General features: G+C 41.0%; 1 protein-coding gene across 1 annotated transcript in view; it reads left to right on the top strand.

The window, feature by feature from the left end:
- The first annotated feature begins 636 nt into the window (after positions 1–636).
- The window catches only part of LOC308091815 (solute carrier family 45 member 3), an 83,889-nt gene continuing 74,161 nt past the window's right edge, over positions 637–10,364 (top strand). Inside the window, exon 1 of the mRNA XM_080437544.1 lies at positions 637–735. The gene's annotated coding sequence lies outside the window, so the exon portion shown is untranslated. The remainder of the gene's footprint in view (positions 736–10,364) is intronic.

Below are 10,364 nucleotides of genomic sequence, written 5' to 3'. Positions count from 1 at the left end.
GGAAATCTCATTTCTATTTGATTCCAGGAAATGAGATTTCCGGAGGGAGGGTTTACCAGGCTAGGGTAAGTGATTTACTTTGGTTAAAATAAGTGTTAAATAGCTCTATATTGTGATAGTGCTCATTGCTATAGATAGTTTGTTCAGTAAAAGGAGTCTCCCATGTCTCTCCAGCTCTTTATTAAACAGAACATACATTTTCAGTGCTCTCTCTTGATTGGCTTAAATGTTGTCACCTACCTGAAAATGTACTATATTCTGTTTACTAAAGAGCTGGAGAGACCCCTGTGCCCGAACAAACACTCTGTAGCAATGATTACTATCAGAATCTAGTACTTTAACCTTTTTAACAAAAAGAAAACCAAAAACCCCAAAAATATCACTTACCCTACCTTTAAGTAAAAACAACTAAACGAAAGAAAACACCTTTTACTTGAGTAAAATATACTTCTTCCACCACTGGCAGTGATGATGACGATGGCCCCTCCACACTACATTCCTGAACAGCCAACAGAGCTGAGGCAGAGCCATGCATCCATGCCTCCTCCTCCTCCTCCTCCTCCTCCTCCTTCTCCCCCCTCCTCACTCCTCCCTCCTACCAGAGCCTTCTAGATGGCACTGCCTCCTACACACTGAAGGAAAGTCCTTCCTACAAGTTGAGCAACATCTCTGTCTGTCTGTGTGTGTCTCTCAGTCAGCAGCTTGCTTCATGGAGTCAGAGTCTCTAACAACAAGGTAAGAACCTCTGCTACAACAACAACAACAACAACAACACTACTAGAACGTATTACTTATACATAGAGGTATCATATCATCGTAAAGCTGGTTGTTAGGAGTCTCTTCTGGACGGTTTATCTGTCTTGTTAGAAAACAGCGGGTTTTCTTTCAAACTTTCTTTCATTGTATCTGAGAGAGAAAGCGGCTTCGACACACACACACACACACACACACACACACACACACACACACACACACACACACACACACACACACACACACACACACACACACACACACACCGCCAACGGCTTCACTTTTGGAACAAAACAAACAACGCGTCGTGCGTTAATCTGCGTGTATCTACTTGTATTGTGTTTGTGGACCGTTACGATACGATACCGAAGAGCAGGACGGATTCGGAATTAGAATATGTGTGTGTGTGTGTGTGTGTGTGTGTGTGTGTGTGTGTGTGTGTGTGTGTGTGTGTGTGTGTGTGTGTGTGTGTGTGTGTGTGTGTGTGTGTGTGTGTGTGTGTGTGTGTGTGTGTGTGTGTGTGTGTTTGTTAAAATGGGTTCCACGTCGGCGTGTGGTGTGTGTGTGTATTTGGTCGGCTCTTTAACGGGGTAACGTCAGGCTTCTCTCTCTGTGTGTGTGTGTGTGTGTGTGTGTGTGTGTGTGTGTGGTAGAGATGGGGTAAAGCATGGTCCCTTCAGCAGTGTTTTTGACTGCAGTTGAGTCTCCTCTCCATTGGGAATTGACGTGGTGCCAAGTGCCATGGTGGCATGGTGGCTATACAGTAGTGGCATGGTGGCAACTGTGGCATGGTGGCTACAGTAGTGCCATGCTGTCTGTCTGTCTGTCTGTCTGTCTGTCTCTGTCAGCAGCTTGTTTCATGGAGTCAGAGTCTCTCACAACAAGGTAAGAACCTCTGCTACAACAACCCTAGAACTTATATAGTGGTATCTGGTATATTATATATCATAAAGCTGGTTCTGGCACAGTGGCATGGTGGCAACAGTGGTGGCAACTGTGGCATGGATGCAACAGTGGTGGCAACAGTGGCATGGTGGCATAGTGCCATGGTGGCAACAGTGGCAGACGGAGATAGACTGGCTGTGTTTATAGTGTTCTACATCAGAGAGAGAGAGAGAGGTTTTCAGATGATGTTAAACATGGTTGGTTGGGGTCTGGGGGTTGAGACCCCTGCTGTTAGACACATGATGGAGGGCTGGGGGAGGATAGACTTATTATTGGGGAAGATTATTTTAAACAGGCACAGCGTCCAAAATGAATCCTCATCAGGGCTATTTTAACTCGTGAGAGTCTACACATGTAACCAAATGGACCCATTAGGGTCCATTTGGTCGGGTCCATTTGGTTACATGTGTAGACTCTCAGAAGCTAAGCTATTATAGTTAAATCTCAGAGTAAAACTATGATAATTAAGCTAAAGACTATGCAAGTCTAATGTATGTAGGGACAGTTATTTTAAACAGACTACACAGTCTTAAACCCTCAGGGCTGTTTTAAACTCTGAGGTTCATTTGGTTATACATTTGAATAGCCTGTTACATTTGAATGACTTCCTAAAGTGTGCCATCTTATCTCTCTCGTTTAGGAACCTCCTGTGTTTCTATAATAGAACCCTTTTGATAAACGTGCTAACCCACTTGAACCCTAGTAGCGTCCTTATTGTTCTGGTAGCCTGGCATTGGCCAGACTGATCTCAAATCATCAGTGTCTGGCCAATGGCCAGACTAATATTCTGCGGCAAACATTTCAGTGAAAATAGCCGATCTACAAGCTCTATAACAGGCCGCGTTGCAACACGTTGTGAGCTTGAGACTTTGGTTTAGAGAGGGAAATACTAGAGGGTTAGAGGTCCTAATTTAGAGCCCTGAGGGACTCTAAGTATAGGGTTTAGGTGCTTAACATAGGAGTTATAAAGATTGGTGGTATTTAGCACCATTTGTGTCTAGAGTTTACTTCCTTCTGGGTTCCACAGAAAAACCAACTAACTTCATTTAGGAACGCATCTGTGTCACTTTAGATTTCTTTGGCTATTCAAAAAATAGCAGATCTACAAGCTCATAGCGCTGCACCGAGCTTGTAGATCTGCTATTTTTTTTTTAAGAATCGTGAAAATGTGTGTAATCTTTGAATATATTATATACATTTTTAGCTAAAATCTTTGCTTCTGCACGGGGGTCCTTGGAACAGAATATTTTGAGATGGGGGTCCACGGCCAAATACATATACATTTGGGGGGGGGGGGGGGGGGGTCCTTGACATGAAAAATTTTGAGCACCACTGATATTATAGCAACATCAGTTTAAAAAAAACCCAACTGTTTTAGGATTCAGAAGACATTTGTAGAATCAGAGTTACAAATGTTCGCTTTAAAAAACACATATATTCAGAAGATTTGCACAAATTTTCACGATGTTTCAAAAAACAAAATAGCAGATCTACAAGCTCGTAGCTATGAGCTTGTTGATCTGCTATTTTTTAATAGCCCAAGGTATAAAATAATGGTTATAGCTATAATAATCTAAAATGACACAGTATGCTATAAAGCACAGAAGATGATCTCCTAAGATTGGAGATATTTAGCAGAGTTTACTTCCTTTTGGGTTCCACAGAAAAACCACCTAACAGGAAGTGAAACCACACAGTTTGATGGAACGGTGTTACTTATACGACACAGTGACACAATAACAGTCTTAACCTTTCTGATGGAAAGTAACTAAGTACTTTTACTCAAGTGATGTACTTGAGTACAGTTTCAAGGTGCTTTGAGATTAAAGTATCAAGAAATGGAAATGATTAGCTATAGTCAGAGACAAATATTGTATTTTTTTTACTCTACTATATTTTTTTGACAGCTTTAGTTACTAAGCACTTTGTAGATTTAGATGATGAATTAAAACCTCTTTCTTTTATAAAATAATGGCTTAAGTGGTTAATGATCGAATGATTATAGTCTTTTGATTGATTGATTGAAATTTTTATTAGTCCAATAATATGATACTGTATGTGATTCTAATGGCCATTTTGCATAATGAGTAATTTATACGTTTGCTACGTTAAGCATATTGTGATGCTAATTATTTTTGTTCTTTGACCTGCGTCAAGATTTTGAATGCAGGACTTGTACTCGTAACAAAGTACTTTTACACTGCGGTATTGTTACTTTTACTTGAGTCTACAAGTCCACCACAGTTCTTTTTTCCCGTCTTTTTTTTTGTCTGTCAGCATCTTGACTCCCTTTTTAAAGCAGGAACTCAACAGACTCTAAAAGCACATCATGAAGGAGGCGGATCAAAAGGTTAAACATCTCCAGTCCATGACAGAGAGACTCTTATTGTCACCATGACCATGACTCCAGAGTCACACAAAGGCCTCTCTCGCTCTCTCTCTCTCTCTCTCCCTCTCCAAGGACCACTCCACTGTTTGATTCATTTACATCCAAAAAACAAAATGGACTGAGGGCCCTATTTTCGTCGGTGCCTTAACCATTATCCCTAAACTTCTTTGCCATTTTTTACTATTTTTAAAAACATTTTCAAATAGTTCAAATAGCCAATCTACAAGCTCACAACGTGTCGATGTAGATCGGCTAGTTGAACCATTTGAAAATGTTTTTAAAAATAGTAATGGGGATAATGGGTAAGGCCACTGGCGCAAATAGGGCCCTGAGACTGCTCTTTTTAGTTCTGCTGGGCACCACAGTTTCTTCTCTTCTCTTCTATTCTAGCAGATCTACAAGCGTGTAGATCTGCTATTTTTGTAAAATCGTGAAACTTTCTGCAAAAATCGATTTTGCACACATTTTCACGATAAAAAAAAAAAAGCAGATATACAAGCTCGTAGCGCTGCACTCGGTGCCACGCTATGAGCTTGTATATCTGCTATTTTTGAATAGCTAAAGAAATCTTAAAATGACACAGATGCGTTCTCGGATTGAACGGGTTAAGTGTTAAATAGCTCTAAATTATGATGGTAATCATTGCTATAGAGTGTCTGTTATTACTCGTCTCTCCAGCTCTGGTAAACGGAGACACGTTTTCAGGTTGGGATACCAATCTTAGCCAATCAGGAGAGGTTCATAAAGGATGCAGGATAAAACAAGTGATATTGGAAGTGATGACACAAAGCAATGAGCAGACAGCATTGAAACTGGAACACTATAAACAAGGTGGCAAAACCACCTAAAAAATGTATTCAGTTTATTAAAGAGCTCGAGGGACAAACAGCAATGATTACTATCAGAATAGATCTTTGCCTTTTTTAACAAAACACGTCTTAAATCCCATAATACTTTGTTGATCGTTCCCCTTTACACCAAATCCCTTTGCCGAAAATAGCAGATGTACCAGGCCACGGCGTGTGAGCTTGTAAATCGGCCATTTTCGCGGAATGTTCGCCTATTATGACATGCCCAGAACTGGGTCACTAGAGTTCATGTGGTTGTAGTTGTTTTTTAACTTGTGTGTGTGTGTGTGTGTGTGTGTGTGTGTGTGGCGCGTGTGAGTGTTCATATCTCAAAGTAAGGCCCTGTGTCCACCAAGATGTGGCTATTCAAAAATAGCAGATCTACAAGCTCATAGCTGCGCTATGAGCTTGTAGATCTGCTATTTTTGAAAAATCTTGAAAGAATCTTATTTTTTTTTTTTCAAAAAACTGTTAGGGTTTAGAAAACATTTTAAAGAATCGCCTCGGGTCTTAATGGGATAATGGCAGCGCCGTGTTTTATGAAACTCCAGGGCGCTGCGCATTGACCTCGCGCGATGCGTTTTCAGCCGAGGAAAAAAAACTCCCAGTGGACACTAAGGGCCTAAGACAGCTGATGAGTTGTGAGCAGTCTAGTATATATCCTATAACGTGCAGACTAGCAACCAGGCTGACCCCCAGGCTTGGCTCCGAGTATATGGCGGCTGCGGCGGATACAGGTCACTTCAATGAACCGCAGCGGCCAATGAGGTATCTAGGTTTCTATATCTATGGGGAGCTGATCATCTCTCTGTAGCAACACTTTTTCACCTGGAATGCTCCCACTAAACCAGCTGGCCTGGCTGATGTCCCCCCTCCCCCCACCAGCAAGGGGTTCCCAAACGTTTTAGCTCGAGACCCAAATGATGCAGTTGGTGTCTCCCCCATGGGACCCGAACGTACAAAGATGCATCATGAATTTACCACTGATCAGATGATCTACAAACTCTTGTAGATCAGCTATTTTTGCTATTACTTACTTTTTTTTAATGGATGATTTAAAAAAAAATGTTTTGTGAAACATGTCAGGAAGTAGTTGTATGGTGGAGCTGATCTTCTCCCAGCTTCATCTGTTCTGTGGTGAGAGGAGCGTAGCGGAGCGGTCTGCTCTTCACCCGGGATGCACCCGCTATAGACCAGCTGGCTGATCCCCCCCCTAACTCCTATAACATACCATTAAGACTGGGAACGCATCTGTGTGACCACTTAAACCATTATTTTATACTTTGGCTATTCAAAAATAGCAGATATATAAGCTCATAGCGCGGCACGCGCTATGAGCTTGTAGATCTGCTATTTTTGTAAATCTTCTATTTTGAAAAATCTTGAAAATGTGTGCAAATCTTTGAATATAGTTTTTTTTACATTTTTAACTCAAATCTTTCCTTCATGAGGGTCCTTAAAACAAAATATTTTCAGATGGGGGTTCGCGGCCAAATGTATATCAATTTAGGGTTCCTCGGGTTGAAAAACACACTGCCCTAAAGCCTATATTGTACAACCTTCGACCACTTCAACCATAGAGGCCCTGCTATTCTGGGGAGGACATTCAGTGAAATTGCTAATCTACAAGCTCACAATGGCTCATAATGGGCCCTCATAGGGACAGTGCAGTACGGCAATTGTTCTCGGACATCTTCATGTCAATGACCCCCAATTTTGATATGTACTTGGCCCCGGGACCCCCACACAAGGAGATCTGTGTCATTTCTTTGTTCAAAATTAGCCGATCTTCAAGCTCACAACGCGTCACAAGCTTGTACGATTCGACTTGTCGATTGGTCGAACTGGTTTTGATAATTGAATAATTTAGCTGGGGACCACGTGGAAGAACCCCCTCCCTCAAGGACCCTTTTGTGGGGTCCCCAGACCCCACTTTTGAGAACCACACTGACTGCAGTATGGTCTTGTAGGGGGTACGGAGAAGTGGTCCAGATAAATTCTTCATGAACGTTGAGTTGAGTCTTTGTCTTTTTCCGGGAGCGTTTCGTGAGTTCTTGTGCCGCTGCAGTTCGGGTGTGTTTTTTAACCCATTAAAACCGGGAGCACATCTGTGTAACCACTTTAACCATTATTTGGTTAAAGTGGTACTCGGTGCCGCGCTATGAGCTTGTAGATCTGCTATTTTTGAAAAATGTGTCGGTGCCTCAAATCTTTGAATATGTATATTTTTTTAAAGCGATTTTTTTTACTAAAATCTTTGCTTCTGGGGGGTCCCTGGAACAACATATTTTGAGATGGGGGTCCGTGGTCAAATACATCATTTTGGGGGCCCTTCACATGAAAAAGTTTGAGAACCACTGATATTATAGCAGCACAACTTTTTTCAAAAAACTGTTATGATTTAGAAGACGTATAGTAGAATCCCCCAGAAGCAAAGATTTGAGTTAAAATGTTTCGCTTTAAAACAAAAATATATATATTCAAAGATTTGCTCCCATTTTTCAAATAAATATCAGATATACAAGCTCATAGCGCGGGAGCTTGTGTACAGTATCTGCTATTTTTGAATAGCCAAAGAAATCTAAAAATGACACTGATGCGTTCCCGGTCTTAATGGGTTAAGCTGTGTGTGTGTGTGTGTGCGTGTCCTTCAAAGCTTTGTGTGGCATTGGTATCATGTGTTAGGCTCCTGAACAATCAGAGGTATGTGATCCATACAATGGCTTGTCTCTCACCCTGCCTGTACAGGAGGCTCTTTCAGTTCGCTGAGAGAGAGAGACTTTTAATTCCTCCTTTCTATTGACGACGGCACTGTTAAAACCCCTACGGGTCCATTTGCACACTTACACAGTTAAATGCAGGGGTGGAAGAGGCACTCGCAAATTTTACTGAAGTAAAAGTAGCAATACCAGAATTAAAAAATACTCTGTTACAAGTAAAATGCCTGTGTTCAAAATGTTACTTGAGTAGAAGTACAAAGGTATTGGCATCAACATATACTTAAAGTATCAAAAGTAGAAGTACTAAAATGTTTGAAAATAGCAGATTTACAAGCTCACAACGCATCGCGATGCGATGCGTTGTGAGCTTGTAGATCTGCTATTTCCAAATGGCCTATGTATGAAATAGGGCTGAAGTGGTTCATGTATGTTTTATAATGTAGTAATTTATAAGTGCAAAGTAACTAGTAACTAAAGTTTTCAAATAATTGTAGTGGAGTAAAAGTACAATATTTGACTCTGAGATGTAGTGGAGTAGAAGTAAAAATACTGAAAATTGGAAATAGTCCAGTAAAGTAAAAAATACCTAAAAATGTTACTTAAGTACAGTACTTGAGTACATGTACTTAGTTACTTTACACCTTTACACCTTCTACACCTACAATTATTTGAAAACTTTAGTTACTAGTTACTTTGCAGATATATATTATTAAATGCCGTGTTTTATATATAGGCTATTTGAAAACCAAGCTTGTAGATCTGCTATTTTCAAACATTTTAGTACTTTTACTTTTGGTACTTTAAGCACATTTTGATACCAATACTTTTGTACTTTTAGTCGAGTACATTTTGAATTCCGGACTTTTACTTAAATTGCAGTATTGATACATGTCGTGTGTGTGTGTGTGTGTGTGTGTGTGTGTGTGTGTGTGTGTGTGGCCTGCCTGCCTGCCTGATGTATTGTGTGTGTGTGTCAAGGCCTGCCTGGTGTATTCTACGGTTATCGTTGTGCAAACAGCCAAAGCGCTGAGGCCTTGTGCGTTTACTGTTAGGCTGAACGCGTCCCTCTCAAGCGCTTAATCGCTGCAAAAACACAGATCAGTTTGTGGGTTGGGAGCCAAAGTGAAGAAAAAAAACAAAGTTGTTGGTTGGATCTCTTTTGGCCTCCAGCCTGACTGATATTATCGGTCTGGCCCAGTTTACTAGACCAGTGGTTCAAAGACCTCCATAAGTCTTGAGAGTGTACACATGGAACCAAATGGACCCTTAACACATGGAACCAAATGGACCCTTAACACATGGAACCAAATAGAACCAAATGGACCTGTTGTACACTCTCAGAGTTATAGACCTTTAAGGGTCCATTTAGAATCCCCCCCCCCGCCCAAGGAACCCTGAGGGTCCCTGGACCTCACTTTGTGAATCACTGATATCGGCCACAAATTGACTTTTTTTACAGTACAAAATTGTACTTGAGTATTAGTACTTGAGTAAATGTACTTAGTTACTCCTGTGTGCCTCCCTGCAGGCTGTGGTGCTCTCGGATGAGCCAGAGGCACACTAAAGGGTTTCCCAGCCAATGTGCAGGGCCTCGGGGTCAAAGTTCAAACGGCTTCCCCTGTAATAGTGTTCCCAGCCAGCTGTGCCAAAGAGAGAGAAGTAAAGCGAGAGAGAGGAGGAGGAGTGACCCTAATGGAGCAAATCAATAAGCAAAGATGACAGCTTAGCACCACATTGGAATGTCACCTCTGTGATGTCATATGGGGGGAGGGTGATGGGATGGAGGGGGGAGGGGCTCTCAAAGATGTCCTTTTCTTTGATTTGGTGTTTTAACCCTGTAAGACTGGGAACGCATCTGTGTCATTTTTAGATTTCTTTGGCTATTCAAAAATAGCAGATATACAAGCTCATAGCGAGTGCCGCGCTATGAGCTTGTAGATCTGCTATTTTGGGGGGAAAAAAGCCATGCAAATCTTTGAATTTATATATACACTTTTAACTCATATCTTTGATTCTGGGGGGTCCCTGCAACACATTTTGGGGGTCCTTGACATGAGAATGATATATACTGATATATACTGTCAACATGTTTTTTTTCAAAAAAACAACTGTATTTAGAATACATTTTGTAGAATCCCCCAGAAGCAAAAATTTGAGTTACAAATGTTCGCTTAAAAAAAATATATATATATTCAAAGATTTGCACACATTTTCACGATTCTCAAAAATAGCAGATCTACAAGCGCATAGCTTGTAGATCTAAGTTTTAAGTTAAGATTTAAGTTAAAGGAGCTGAAACTTCCTGCGAGGCTACCGTTAATGGCGAACGATTTAACACTGGTTGCTTGTTTCCAGAACCTGGCAACACGAGTTGCCAGGTTCTGGAAAGAAACAAGCATCCAGTGTTAAATCGTTTTATTAACGTTTTCATTAACGGTAGCCTCGCAGGAAGTTTCAGCGCATGTTTGACTATCTTGAGACTCTACAATGAATAGTAGTAGAGAAAAAAATAACTTTGCATCGGTTATAATAGACGAATTTCCCTGACCCACGCGCTCCCATTATGACAACGGAGGGGGTTTAAAAAATGACGACAGGGGAATCTATGGAAAAAAAGAACGCCACTTTTTACGTCGGTAGGTGAGTAACGAGACATCAAAGATAACACTTAATTTGTCCGGAATTCTCCTTTAAGCATGGAACCCCTTG

The sequence above is a fragment of the Gymnoscopelus braueri genome, assembly GCF_963280865.1.
Source record: "Gymnoscopelus braueri genome assembly, chromosome: 9".
NCBI classification, from domain to species: Eukaryota; Metazoa; Chordata; class Actinopteri; order Myctophiformes; family Myctophidae; genus Gymnoscopelus; species Gymnoscopelus braueri.
Note: the sequence above shows the minus strand (reverse complement) of the source record. Positions and strands in the feature narration are given on the sequence as shown.